The 14583-nt window shown below is 31.8% G+C and overlaps 1 pseudogene; it reads right to left on the bottom strand.

Annotated features, from left to right (window-relative positions):
- Window positions 1-6546: 6546 nt before the first annotated feature.
- Window positions 6547-14583, bottom strand: part of LOC143401935 (dynein regulatory complex protein 8 pseudogene) — a 37927-nt pseudogene continuing 29890 nt past the window's right edge.

Raw genomic sequence — 14583 nt, forward strand, 5'->3', positions numbered from 1 at the left:
CTATATATATTTTATGTTCATGATATATATATGTATATATATATATTATGTATATATGTACATAATACGTATTATGTACATATATTATATTATGTATATATCCATTTATATATTATGTATATATATTATATAGCATATACAATATGTATACATTTATAAAATATATATATTCATTTATATATATATCCATTTATAAAACTATTAAAAAAAATAGAAGACTTGTGGATTAGAGAAAGGGGAACAGGGAAAAGAAGAAGAGGAGGGACAAAGGAAGTGCTAGGGCGTAAGGTGAAGCAAATGATACTCCATACATATGTGATTACATCAAAATGAACCCCAACATTATGTATAACCATAAGGTAGTAATTTATACATTATAAAAATTATAAAAACATATAATTATAAAGGTTATAAAATTATAAAAATAATAAATTATCAAATGAATTTGGATATATTTTATGAATAATATACAGAAACACATTTTAAGGTCATCTGAAATATATGGCTTCTTGCAAATAGAAACAGCATATTAATCACACACTAATATTTCATATGTGTTGTGTGTGCTTCATACACTGCACTTTCACAGTGAGGACTAGTATGAGCATTTCTGAGTTTACTTAGTACATAATTAGGATAGGTGAAAGAAATTGCAGGCACAGTATATGAAAGCACATAATTACCTAACACCTTTATGTTCTTTCTTTAATACTTCCTCAAAAATGTACCAGATTCTTCAGCTGAAAGCATTGAAGAATCTTGAAAATAAAAATTTTAAACAAAATGAAGAAAAGTATAATCAAATAATGCAGTATTTATCAACATTCATTTCACAATATAAGCATTTTGCTTTGCATTTCAGAGACAGAATATATTTGACCAGAGATAAAATTGTGACAATGGCTACTGAAGCATTAAATAAAGGTGTTTTTTTTCTTGTTTTCATTTTAATGGTTTGTCCTTTCACTAAAAAAAAAAAAAAAAAAGTGACATTTCCATCAAAGTACATAGTCTATTCAGCATACTGAAAATAGTTTCAGTTTCTTTACATTTTGTTTTGGTTTGTTTTCTGTTGATAAAGGGAAACATTTTTATTTCATATAAGTTCAGAATATTAACATTTTCCCAGGGGAAAATGACTATAAACATCTGAAACTGACATCATAGGTTCCATATAAAATTTATGAATATGACATTTTAGTTATTCCCTTTACATAATATCATTTTTTTTTACTACAGAATGGGAAGTTGAGCTTGCAAATGATTTTTGTTGAATGAAAAGTTAAAATAGTAACAATAGAAACCACCAATGAGTTAGTTTTTTTCTTTTGGCAAAAGCCTAGTGTGAAGTTAATAGAGTGAACATTTTTATGACATCTTGACAGCTGCCTATGTAGTTCAGACTTTATTCCTTAAAAACACAATGTGGGGAGAAAAATGTGTAATATTAGATAAGCTCTAAGTGCTTGTCAACATACTTTTAAAATTTTCTAGTTATCTCTTAAACCTATAGCTCATTATTACAGGTATATTTTTAAAATGTACGTTTAAATAATAGTGAAAATATAAAATGATTTTGGATATTTGATTTTGTCAAAATATTAGCTGCTAATAAATTCATCATAGGTTTAATTAAATATAATTTGTTTTCAAATCTCTCATAGAATGACTACAACACTCTATTATCATAAATGTTTATTTCTAGAATAAATATTTAATAAGTTTGTGATCTCTACAATTATTTTAATTATTCACAGGCATTAATCATTAATCTGTATCATCATGAAATGAAAATGATAAGACATTTCAACTGAAATTTAAAAGAGTTGTTCATGAACTTTTATTTTATGTATTTTACTCATGTACAAAAACCACAAGCCTTTAAATATATCTATGTGGAATTATTATAACCTGAAAACAACTATAAAATAACTTTTACATGGAGCAAAGAGTTTAAAGATTTTGTAGCACAAATAAGTCAGACACAGAAAGACAAATACCTTGTGTTTTTTCTCATATGTGCAGGTTAAAAAGATGAGGCGATCTGAATGTAAAGTAGTGGTTAGTAGAAGCTGGACTTATAGTAGAAAGGAAAGAGGGGGGATGGGTAATGAGTTCCAAAACATAGTAGATAGCAGTTGTAAGTTCTAGTGCTCTACAGCACTGTGGGTGACTATAGCTCACAGTAAACTATTACATATTTTATGGAAAACTAAAGAAGGAAACTTGAGAGTTCCAAATAGAAAATAATGATAGGAGATAAAAATGTTACTCTGCTTCAATCATTATATATCATAGCTATGTATTGAAATATCTCACTAAACCTCATAAGTACGTACAATTATGTTAATCAAATATTTTAAAAATGCTTAAGGAGGTAGAACTGATAACTACCTAATTTTTTCATGACATGCTGCACAGAGATATTATTTTTTAAAATATAAAAGATTTTGTAACAGAATACAGTTGGTTAGAGAACACCTTGTTGTAACAAAAATTGACCATTGAAATTCTTAAGATGATACAGGAAACTGAAGTTATAGTTGGCACAAAACAGTGATCTATCTATACAGGATGAGGAAGTATTTGAGTCTTGATTTAGTACGTACTGCTTGGATAATATGAACTTCACAAGTGTATTATGTTTTTACAATAGGAGGTAAAGGAATTCTAAGACTCAGTAGGAAATTTTACTTCTTTGAGTTCTTTCTCAGACTTTCTTTTCATCCAGCATTTTTTTCAAGGCTAACATGCCTAACCCAAAAGTCAGAGTACAGATTTTCACTGCTTTCTGATATTTCTAAGTCTGAAAAAATGTGATGTCCAAAATTAGGAGATAGTTGAGTCTTGAGTAGGTTTTTCTTTTCTTTCTTTTTTTTTTTTTTTGCTTTATTGTGGTACTGAGGGTTCAATCAAGGAGTGCTCTACCACTAAGTTATATTCCTGTTCATTTTATTTTATTTTATTTGAGACAGGATATCATTAAGTGTCCCAGACTGTTCTTCAATTTGTGATTCTCCTGTTATAGCCTCCTGAGTCATTAGGATTACAAAAATAAGCCATCATGCTGTGGGAGGTCATTATTTTCTTGTGTAATTTTATTGTGTGGACTTCAAACATATATTGAGTTATCTCATTTATTAAAGCAAAGCAGAATACAAATATAGGCCTAGAATTCCAAGGAAACAAGAGTTGCCAAAAATTTCTAAATTGCTTTTATTAACCCGTCACCTATATTATGTGTTCTTAACTACTTGTCATTATCCAAGAAGTTCCTACTAAATCAACTCATCCTTAATTTCCAAAAACTGTTTTTCCTAAGAATGAAAATATGGTTACTACCAATGAAAAGATCCATAGTATAACTTTGACATATGTGTTTAAGGTGGAGTGGAAGAAAAGATCTTCAATTGATGATCATTATAAGGACATGAGATAAAGAATTGGGAAATTTTTTTGCAATTAGTACTTTCAAATTAAAGTAAATGAGAAAAATAAAAATTGAAAGGAGATATAATAGATCAACAAGTTTTAAAATATAAAATGATTATATGTTGAAAACGTTTAATAAACAAGTAGAGAAGAAAATGGATTTCTGGGGGATGCAAATGAGTGGTATTTATAGAATAAGCAAAGTATCAGAGAAAGTGAGAATGAAAGATATCTACAGCCCCAGGGGAGAGATTCAAGTTCTCTAAGATCACCATAGGCATAGTGAAGGAAAGAGAAGAAGACGAACAGATATGAGCACTTTATAAGTTTGTTTTGAAGATGAGGAAAAGAGGAGGCTCCTGCTGGATCAAATAATTATAAATGTTGTATTATCCTTTGAAAATAAAGAGGTGAAGCTATGAAGTATTGTGAAAGAATTGTTGAGCAATGTAGAGCTCTCATTTGTACATTGTAATAATTAATATGTAGTAAAAACTCTCTTTTGTCTCATTACTTTACTGTCTGTTTGCTGTAGATTCCTAGAAGGAAAATGTTGAGATCCTTTCAGTGTTTAGGTAAGGGCAGATAAAAGGAAACAAGGGCAATATAATGGGTTTGTGAATAAGACACATTAAAAATTGTATTAAATTATAAGGTGGATTCAATCTTAATGAAGTGTAATGATAAAGGGTTAAAGTCAGTAGGTTAGTTGTCATAGTGAATTTGATAATGTACCCCCAAAATTCATGTCTACTTAGACACTTAGGACGTAATCTTAAACAGAAATGTGTCCTAGCTGATGAAACTAGTTGAAAGGAGGTCATACAGCAGGTGAATGATGTCCTGTCTTATTGGCATCAGGGAGGCCATAGAGTTATGGAAGAACATGTGAAGATGAATGTACAAATTGCAATTATGCTACCATGGGCAGAGAAATTCAAAGTACCAATATATTTTGGAATTGGCAATTAAGGTTGTTTCCTAGACCATTTTGTGACATTATGACTTTTCTAGCACCTTGATTTCAGACTTCTGGTCTCCAGAATATTGAGAAAATAAATTACTGTTGTTTTAAGCCATGTACTTCGTGGTAATTTGTTATAGGACCCCTAGGTAACTAATACAGTTGTTTTGATAAGGTTGACGATTTTGGCATTTGTATTAATTACTGAAGTCAGTAAATGAGTCATAAGCTTTTAAAATTACTTTATAATGTGTATTGAAAATGTGATTTTGGAGCAATACAGCTTTTTAAAATGCCAATGTCCACTGTGTAATGTTGAATATGTGGCCATGGACCAGTGAGGAACAGATCAGAGAATGACAGGTATGTGAAAAACTGGTTGATGAATAAACATGAGTTACTCTGGAGAGTTTGACTATCAGACAGAGGATAAACTATTTCAATATTGAAGAGGTATAATTTTAAGTTCAATAAAAGGAAGTCAGCAAAGGTAACCATTTTATTCTTGGAAGAAGAAGAAAATATTTTAAAATGCCATTTCTCTCTTTCTTTTTTTATGGAAAAGGAAAATGGTAGAACAGAATCTCATATATTTATGTCATTGGATTCATTTTTTCCTTTCATTTAATCTACTGTTAAATAACAGCTAATGCACTGCTCCAACCATAAGGTTCTGTAGGAATTTTTACAATATTTTTTTCTTTACTGTGGTTCTTGTCCTCTTGTCTATTAATGTGGTGGATTTGCATTTATCAATTCGCATATGTTGAACCAACCTTGCATCTTTGGAATGAAACCAAATTGATCATGGTGCAATATCTTTTTAATATGTTTTGCAAGCAGTTTGCCAATATTTTATTCAAAACTTTTGCATCTGTGTTCATTAAGGATATCAACCTGAAATTTTATTTCCTTGATGTGTCTCTGTCTGGTTTTGTCATCAAGGTGATATTGGTTTCATAGAATGACTATCTCAATAGTCATTCTCTGAAACAAACAGAAAAAGCATTTAACAAAGTGCAACACCCACTTATATTTCAAATGGAGAAAGAAGGAACTTACTTACAGCTATATATGACAAGCCAATGCCAAAATCACACTGAATGGAGCAAAACTGAAAGCATTTCCCTCTAAGATATGAACAAGTCAAGAATGCATACTCTCATCACTCTTATTCAACACAGTCCTCAAAACTCTAGCCAGAGAATTCAGGCCAGAGAAGAAAGTCAAGAAAATACAAAAGAAAAATAAGAGCTTAAATTATCTCCATTTGCTGATATGTGCATAATCCTATATTTATTTATTTTAAGTTTTTATTTGTTCTTTTCAGTTATAGAAAATGGTAGAATGTATTTTGACATATCATACGTACAGAGAGTATAACTTCCTGTTTTTTTGGTTGTACATGATGTGGAGTTATAGTGGTCATGTATTCATATAAGAACATAGGAAAGTTATGTTCAGTTCATTCTACTGTCTTTCTTATTCCCACCTATTCTCCCTTGCTTTCATTCTCCTTTGTATAATCCAATAAACTTCTTGTTTTTTTTTTTTTTCAGATTACTGAATTTGTTTATTGTTGTTTAAAAAGAAGCCTTCATCACACTGACACTCATTTTCAATTTGTCGTCATTCTGCCCTCTCTCAAGATCTTTATGTGCCAAATCTTGGCTCATTATAGTTATTATTAATTTTCTCAGTTTAGTTAATTAAAAGGTAACATGTTTGTTGTAGAAAATATACAATAATCTATTTTAATGTTAAATTGTTTTAAGATTAGTTTTTAAGTAATTAGCCATATGTCATCCCATGAGTCTGTTTAAAATTGCTACAATCATCCAGGAGAGCAGGGCACACCTATGATCCCAGCTACTCAAGAGCCTGAGGCAGGACAATTGCAAGTTTGAGACCAGCCTGTTGGTGAGTCCCTGTCTCAAATTGAAAAATGTAAAAAGAGTTAGGGATGAAGCTCAGTGGATTCCATTCCCAGTAGTAAAAAAAAAAAAATTTGTTATGATCATCTTTAGAAAACAAAACATGTTGAAATAATCATGTCACAGGCATTGATATCAGATAAAAGAATTACAAAATAAAATGCAAAATTAACAAGGACAAGCCATTTTCAATTAGAAATTAAGAGTTTAAAACATTTAATTTTCATCTATCACCATCATTGTTATATACTCCTTGTAATTAATTGAATTTGGGTCTGGATTGATTGCAACAGACAACATTTCTTCCATTTATTCTTGGGAGAAAGGCTCACCTTCTTCAGTCATATATTTGATGAGTTCTTCCTTAGTAAGAAACCCATGTTTAGCAGAATCTAAAACCTCAAAAGCTCGAAGAAGGACATCTTCTGGAACTGGTCTATACCTTCTTTCCAGAAGTACTTTGGTCATCACAGGAAGAAATTTTTCATATCTAATATATCCAGTGGGTTCTTCTTCTTCTACTAATCTCTTTGAAAGGAGAAGACTAACAGATATTCACCAAACTTCACATCCCTCCTCTGCAAGCAGATCATGTAGCTCTCCTTCACTAGGGCAGCATCCTAATGACCTGATAATTGTCCCAATTTCTCTCACATCCACTGTATTATTCGATTCATGGTCAAACACTTCAAATGCTTCTTTGATTTTTTTGTGAAATTCTGCTAGTGCTAACTCTGTAATCCCAGCATCTGGGGAGGCTGAGGCAGGAGGATCACAAGTTCAAAGCCAGCCTTAGCAATTTAGCAAGGCCCTAAGCAACTCAGTAAGACCCTTCTTTGTCTTTATCCTCCACCATCTTGATGCAGAGCTGGTCACCTGGGAGTTGCCTGTCATTAGTTGGGGTCACCCCCAATGAACTTCTATTCCTCCCTTCCCCCACACTCCACTTATTGCGAGTGAGCATTCACATATCAGAGACAATATTTGGGCTTTGAATATTTGGGATTGTCTTATTTTACTTAGCATGATAATCTCCACTTCCAACCATTTACCAGAAAATGCCATAATCTCATTCTTCTTTATCACTCTGTAACATTGCCTTGTGTTACATGTACCACATTTTCTTCATTCACTCATCTGTTGAAGGGCATATAGATCAGTTTCATAGCTTAGCTACTGTGAATTGAGCCTCTATATAGCTTACTATTGTGAATTTAGCTTCTATAAATACTAATTTGGCAGCATCAGTATAGTATGCTGATTTTAAGTCCTTGGGGCATATACTCAGAACTGGGTAGCTGGGTCAAACAGTGATTTCATTTCAAGATTTCCGAGGAATCTCCATACTGCTTTCCAGAGTGATTAAATCAATTTGAAGTTCCACCAGCAATGTATGAGTGTGTATAAGATAGTTTTTTTTTTTTTTGTATTCTTGATAATTGCCATTCTTACTGGAGTGAGATAGAATCTCCACATAGTTTTTATTTGCAGTTCTCTAAATGCTAGAGATGTTGAACATTTTTTCATATATTTTTGTCCAGTCATATTTCTTTGTGAAGTGCCTGTTCAGTTCCTATGCCCATTTATTAATTGGGTTATTTGCTTTTTTGGTGTTACATTTTTTGAGTTCTTTATACATCCTGGATATTAAGGCTCTGAGGTGTAGGTGGCAAAGATTTTCTCCAATTCTGTAGGCTCTCTGTTCACATTCGTGTTTCCTTTGTTTTCTTTTCTGTGAAGTAGCTTTTTATTTTGATAGAATCACTTCAATTGATTCTTGATTTTGCATCTTGTGCTTTAGAAGTCTTGTTGAGGAATTTGGTTCCTAAGCCGACATGATATAGATTTGGGCCTATTTTTACTTCTAGTAAGTGTAGGCTCTCTGGTCTAATAATGCCGAGGACCTTGATCCACTTTAAGTTGAGTTCTGTGCAGGATGAGAGATAGAGGTTTAGTTTCATTTTGCTACATGCGAATTTTCAGTTTTCCTAGCGCCATTTGTTGAAGAGGTATCTTTTCTCCAATGTGTGTTTCTGGCACCTTTGTCTAGTATGAAATAACTGTATTTATATGGGTTTATCTCTGTGCTTTCTATTTTATACCATTGGTCTTCACATCTGTTTTAGTGCCAATACCATGCTGCTTTTGTTACTCTATAGCTCTGTAGAATAATTTAAGTTCTGGTATTGTGATGCCCCCTGCATCACTTTTTTCACTAAGGATTGCTTTGGTTATTTTCAGCTTTTCATTTTTCCAAATAGATGTTATGATTGCCTTTTCTATTTCTATGAAGAATGTCATAGGAATTGCATTAAATCTGTATAGCACTTTTGGTACTATGACCATTTTGACAATATTAATTCTGCCTTTTCAAGAATATGGGAGATTATTATATATTTAGAAGACAAAAGCACTTTATCAGGAGACTTCCAGAGCTGATAAACAATTTTAGTAAAACAGCAAGATACAAGATCCACACATATAAATTAATTGCTTTCCTATACTCTAGGAAAAAACCTTCTGAAAAAAAATTTTAAAAAGTACTTCATTCACAATAACTTCAAAAAATACTTGGGAATTAATTTAATGAAAGATATCAAGGACTTCTACAAGGAAAACTATAGAACACTGCAGAACAAAATTGAGAAGACCTGAGAAAATGGAAAGATATCACATGTTCGTACATAGGCAGAATCAATATTATTGAAATGACCATACTACCAAGAGCATTATACAGATTCAATAAAATTACCATGAAATTACCCAGACATTCATCACAGAACTTTAAAAGGAATTCTGATATTTATTAAAAAATAAGAGACGGAATAGCTAAAGTAATCAGGAGCAAAAATAGAAACACTGGAGGTGTCACCACAGATCTCTAATAACAAAACAGCATGTTACAGGCAACAAAACAGACCCTAGGACCAATGGAATAGAATAGAACACACAGAAATAAACCCACATTAATACAATTATCTAATACTAGACAAAAATGCCAAAAACATTTTTTCGAAAAAAGATATAGACTTTAGTAAATAGTGCTGAGAAAACTGGGAATATACATGTAGAAGGATAAAACTTGACCTCTTGTTCTCACCCTCCACAAAAGTCAACTGCAAATGTGTTAAATACCTATAAATTAGAACTGAAAGTCTGCCACTACTAGAAAAATATATTGTCCGACACACTAGCGTGTTGGCCTAGGAACTGACTTCTTTAACAAGACTCCAAAAGTGTAAGAAATAAAAGCAAAAATCAGTAAGTAGGATTGCATCATATTAACAAGCTTCTTCACAGAAAAGGAAACAATTAATTACAGAAAGAGAGAACCTACAGAATCACAGAAAGTCTTTGCCACCTGTTCCTCAGATAGGGCATTATATTTAGAATATATTCATAATTCAAATAACTTGACACCCAAATAACAAATAACCCAATTAATAAGTGGGCAAAAAATCTTAAACAGATATTTCTCTAAAAAAGAAATACAATTGATCAATGATTACTCAAAAACATGCTCAACATCACTAGCAATTGGGAAAATGCAAATCAAAACTGCTTAGAGATGTCATCTCACACTTCTCAGAAGAGCTATTATCAAGGACTCAAATACTAATAATTGCTGGGGAGGATATGGGAGAAAAGATACACTCATACATTGTTGGTGAAACTGCGTATAGTGTAATCAATCTGGAAATTAGTATGGAGATTACTCAAAAAATTAAGAAAGGTAGCAATGGGACCACCATGAGATTCAGCTATCCTATTCCTCAGTATGTATCCAAAAGATGTAAAATCATCACTCTAGAGTGATACAGACACTATGTGTAGTGTCAAAATTCACAAGAGCCAAACTATGGAACCAAACTAGGTACCCTTTCAACAGATGAACTGATAAAGAAAATGTGGTATATATACACAGATGACTATCACACAGACATAAAAAGAAAAAAATCATGACATTTGTAGGTACCTGCATTGAACTGGAGACTATCATGATAAATGAAATAAACGAGACTCGGAAAAGTAAAGGTCGAATGTTGTCTCTGATATATGGAAGTAAGTCCAAAATAAGAACAGAAAAAAGAGAGAGATAAAGAGAAGAGAGAGAATAGGAAAAGGGTAAGGAGATGCCATCAAAAAAGAAGGAAGTCTGGTGGGCTAGATGAAGGGGCATGAGGGAGAAGGAAAATGGACAAGAGAAGGGAAGAACAGAGGAATGAACCTAACCTATCTTTCTTATATACATACATTATTATACCACAGCAAATCTCAACATCATGCATATCCATGAGAAACTAACTAAAATGAAGAAAAATGGAAAGTAAGTAAGAAAAATAATAGTAGAGTAGTGCAAAGGAAACAGGGATAGAGAACAAGGGAGAGAAAGGAAAAATACTGGAAACCAAATTTGAGCAAATTATATTCCATGCTTTTTAAATTATGTCAAGATGAATCCACATGCTATGTATAAACAAAAATGTATAATAATAAAAAGGTTGGAGAATGAAAATGAAAAAAGAAGCACTTGGAAGTGGAATGAATTATATCCCATCCATGTATGTATGATTATGTCAAAATAAACCTCACTATAATGTGGAAATATAATAATAAAAACACTGTTAAAAAGAAAAAATCTCTCTTTAGAAGCATTATATCTTTCTTAATATTTTAAAATTTGTTTTAAATAGTTATACATGACAGTAGAATACATTTATGCACTTTGATATAATTTCTCTTACTTATGAGTGTACAGATTGTAGGATCACATTGGTCATGCATTGACATATATACATAAAGTAATAATGTAGGTTTATTATTACTATTTTTCTTATCCTCACATCTCTTCCTCTAGCCCCTCCCTTTCTTCTACCTAATCTAAGGTAACACTATTCTTTTCTAGTTCCCACCACACCTTATTGTGAATTAGCATCCCCATATTAGAGAAAACATCAGTCTTTGGTTTTGGGGGATTGGCTTATTTTGCTTAGCATTATATTCTCTAACTCCATCCATTTACTGGCAAATGCCATAATTTCATTCTTATTTAAAGCTGAGTAATATTCCATTGAATATATATATACCACTTCTTTATCTATTCATCTATTGAAGGACACTTAGGTTGGTTCCATAGTTTAGCTATTGTGAATTGAGCTGCTATGAACATTGACATGGCTGCATTGCAGTAGTATGTTGATTTTAAGTCCTTTGAGTATAAACCAAGGTGTGGGATAGCTGTGCCATTCCCAGTTTTCTGAGGAATCTCCAAACTGCTTTCCATAGTTATTGCACCAAGTTTCACCAGCAATGGGTGAGTGAACCTTTTTCCCCACATCCTCGCCAAAATTTATTGTTTCCTGTGGGATTGCCATTCTGACAGGAATGAGAAGAAATCTTAGTTTAGGTTTGATTTGAATTCCTCTAATTGCTAGAGATACTGAACATTTTTTCATGTTTATTGATTGATTGTATTTCTTCTTCTGTTAAGTGTCTGTTCAGTTCCTTAGCCAATTTATTGATTGGGTTATTTGTTTTCTTATTCTTTCTCAACCCTTTCTAACCCAGGTTTTAGTTAGGTAAATTATGTCAGGTACCTTGCTTTTCATTATTGGATAAAAACATTGTTAAAGCTGAGTGTTGTGGTGCATGCCTGTAATCCCAGTAGCTCAGGAGACTGAGACAGAAGGATCCTGATTTCAAAGTCAGCCTCAGCAACACTGAGGTGCTAAGCAACTCAGTGAGACCCTGTCTCTAAATAAAATACAAAATAGGGCTGGGGATGTGACTCAGTGGCTGAGTGCCCTGAGTTTAATCCCCAGTATACCTTCCACTGCCAAAAAACAAAACAAACAAAAAAAAAAACATTGCTGCATTAAATTTTAAGTTTCAATTATAATGATGTCCCCTATATATGTTCAAATAGTATCATTCCTCTGTATCAAACATTTAATTTTTTTGAAACTATCTGCACACCAAAACTATTCAGTTACTCAGTATTTTAAAAGACTCTGTGTTCATTATCAAATCATTTATACTTCTTCCTTCATTGGGAATCCTTATGTTATTTTTGCTATATGATGTAATTTGACCAAAGATTTATCAATTATAATTCAATTATAAATGAAAATTTAGCTAGGAGTTGGGTGTGGTGTGCAGGCCTGTAATTCTAGCAGTTCAAGAGGCTGAGGTGACCTCGCAATTTAGCAAGGACCTAAGCAATTAGCGAGACCCTGTCTCAAATAAAATATAAAAAGAGCTGGGGATGTGGCTCAGTGATTAAGCATTCCTGGATTCAATCTCTGGTATCAAAATAAGAAAAGAAGAAAAACAAAAATAGGTTAAGAATAATCCCTGTCATAACAATACCTACAGAGATAGAAAGATACATAGATATAATAATTATAAACAAATGTTAGCTTTGTAATAATGTGTGCTTTGAGAGATGTAGAATCAAAGGAAAAGTATGATTCACGTCCTCCCCATGCTCCTGAGAGCAAATCCTGAAAAAGGAGGAGCCCCTCAAGGTTTATTTTTTCTCGTAGACCAGAGGGATATGCACTCAAAAACATAAATTAAATTGAATTGAAGGGGGAAATAACTAATATTTCTTGATTATTAGTAACAAATGTTATTATTAATTCGTGAATTAATATTTATTAACTGTTAGGATACATTATACATAAAAACATTTAGAACATATCTTTATTTTCTTTTATCATCTCTTTTTGAAAATTCTAATTTAAATTTTTAATTAATGTATAAAATCATAAAATTGTACATATTAATTGGGTACTATGTAATGTTTCAATACATATATACATCACTTAATATTTAAGTCAATTAGGCAAATGTGTCTCCTCAAACATTTATTATTACTTTATGGAGAAAACATCCAGTATACTTTCTTTCAGGAATTGGAAAATATTCATTTTGTTATTTTTTGTCACCTTACTGGGTAGTAGCACCCCAGAACTTCCTGCTGCTATGAGATCATTACTTAGCACCAACCTCTCACCATCCTTCCCCCTCTTCCTTCAAGCCTTTGATTATCACCATTGTGCTCTCAACTATTATGACATCAACTTTTCATACTTTCCCCATATAAGTAAGGTCATGTAGTGCTTGTATTTCTTTACATAGCTTAATTCACTTACTCATAATTATACACTGAAATTCTTTTTCCCAGGTATATATTTCACTGTGTGCATTAAATAATATAAATAATATTCTATTAAATTAGCTCTGTATTTTTTCAGATACTTAATTATATTCATTGATTTAAAAAAAAACTTTTACTATTTCTGGTTATGGGCTAGATGAAGAGAAAGGTCTAAATGGAAACATTTATTTTTACCTGTTTTGAAAATCAATTTGTACCTTAATGGACTTGGAAATATCTATAATCTCCTATTGGACATCACCCTAGTTATTGACATCATACCCTTCTGACATACAAGAGTGTAAAACCAGACTATAAGCAAGAATTACCTTATTTAAGCATTGGGGACTTATGAGAAATAGATTTACCCCTTGTCTGAATAGATTAAAAGATGAATCTTCAGCTTTTCCTGAGAAAAGCCATATGCATCTTAAGTTCCAGAATGTATAAGAAACAAATTACAGTAAAAAGAACAAGAAAACCTATAAATAATGAGGAAAATGCTGCAATTAAAACTGCTTGTTTAAGCTAGATAACTTCTCAGGCAGTGTTTAGAAAAGTATTTTATAATTGCTATAAATGTTGTAAGAATATCTTCTTAGATGAAATATGTTTTAAAATATTGAGTTGCAAAGAGTTACACAAGTTTATCCTTTTACTAATTATAATGTTAGAACTAGAATACACATTATTTAATGCTCAATGACAATACAAGAATTTCTTTTATAATGTTGGTTTGTTTTATAAAATTTTTGTTTTAAGGTAATTATAAATGAACATTCAAATATGAAAATAGTATAGACAGAAGTCCACATACACTTTATTCAGTCTTCTTCAGGGGGATAACATTTTACAGAGGCATAGCATGGTATCACAAACAGAAATTGTCACAATAGGTTTATTTTTAAAGCTGTCTCTGAGACTTTTACACTCCATTGACTCTTAGAGAGAAACCCAGTGTTGCTCTGGAAAAGAGGCAGTATTATGAAACATGCTCCTATCCATTTGCCTGTACAACATTTTATTATTGATATTTTTTCTCTAATAATCAAAGTAAGAAGCTATCCACTATAAAGAATATGTTCTAGAAA

The sequence above is a fragment of the Callospermophilus lateralis genome, chromosome 6 (genome assembly GCF_048772815.1).
Source record: "Callospermophilus lateralis isolate mCalLat2 chromosome 6, mCalLat2.hap1, whole genome shotgun sequence".
NCBI lineage: Eukaryota > Metazoa > Chordata > Mammalia > Rodentia > Sciuridae > Callospermophilus > Callospermophilus lateralis.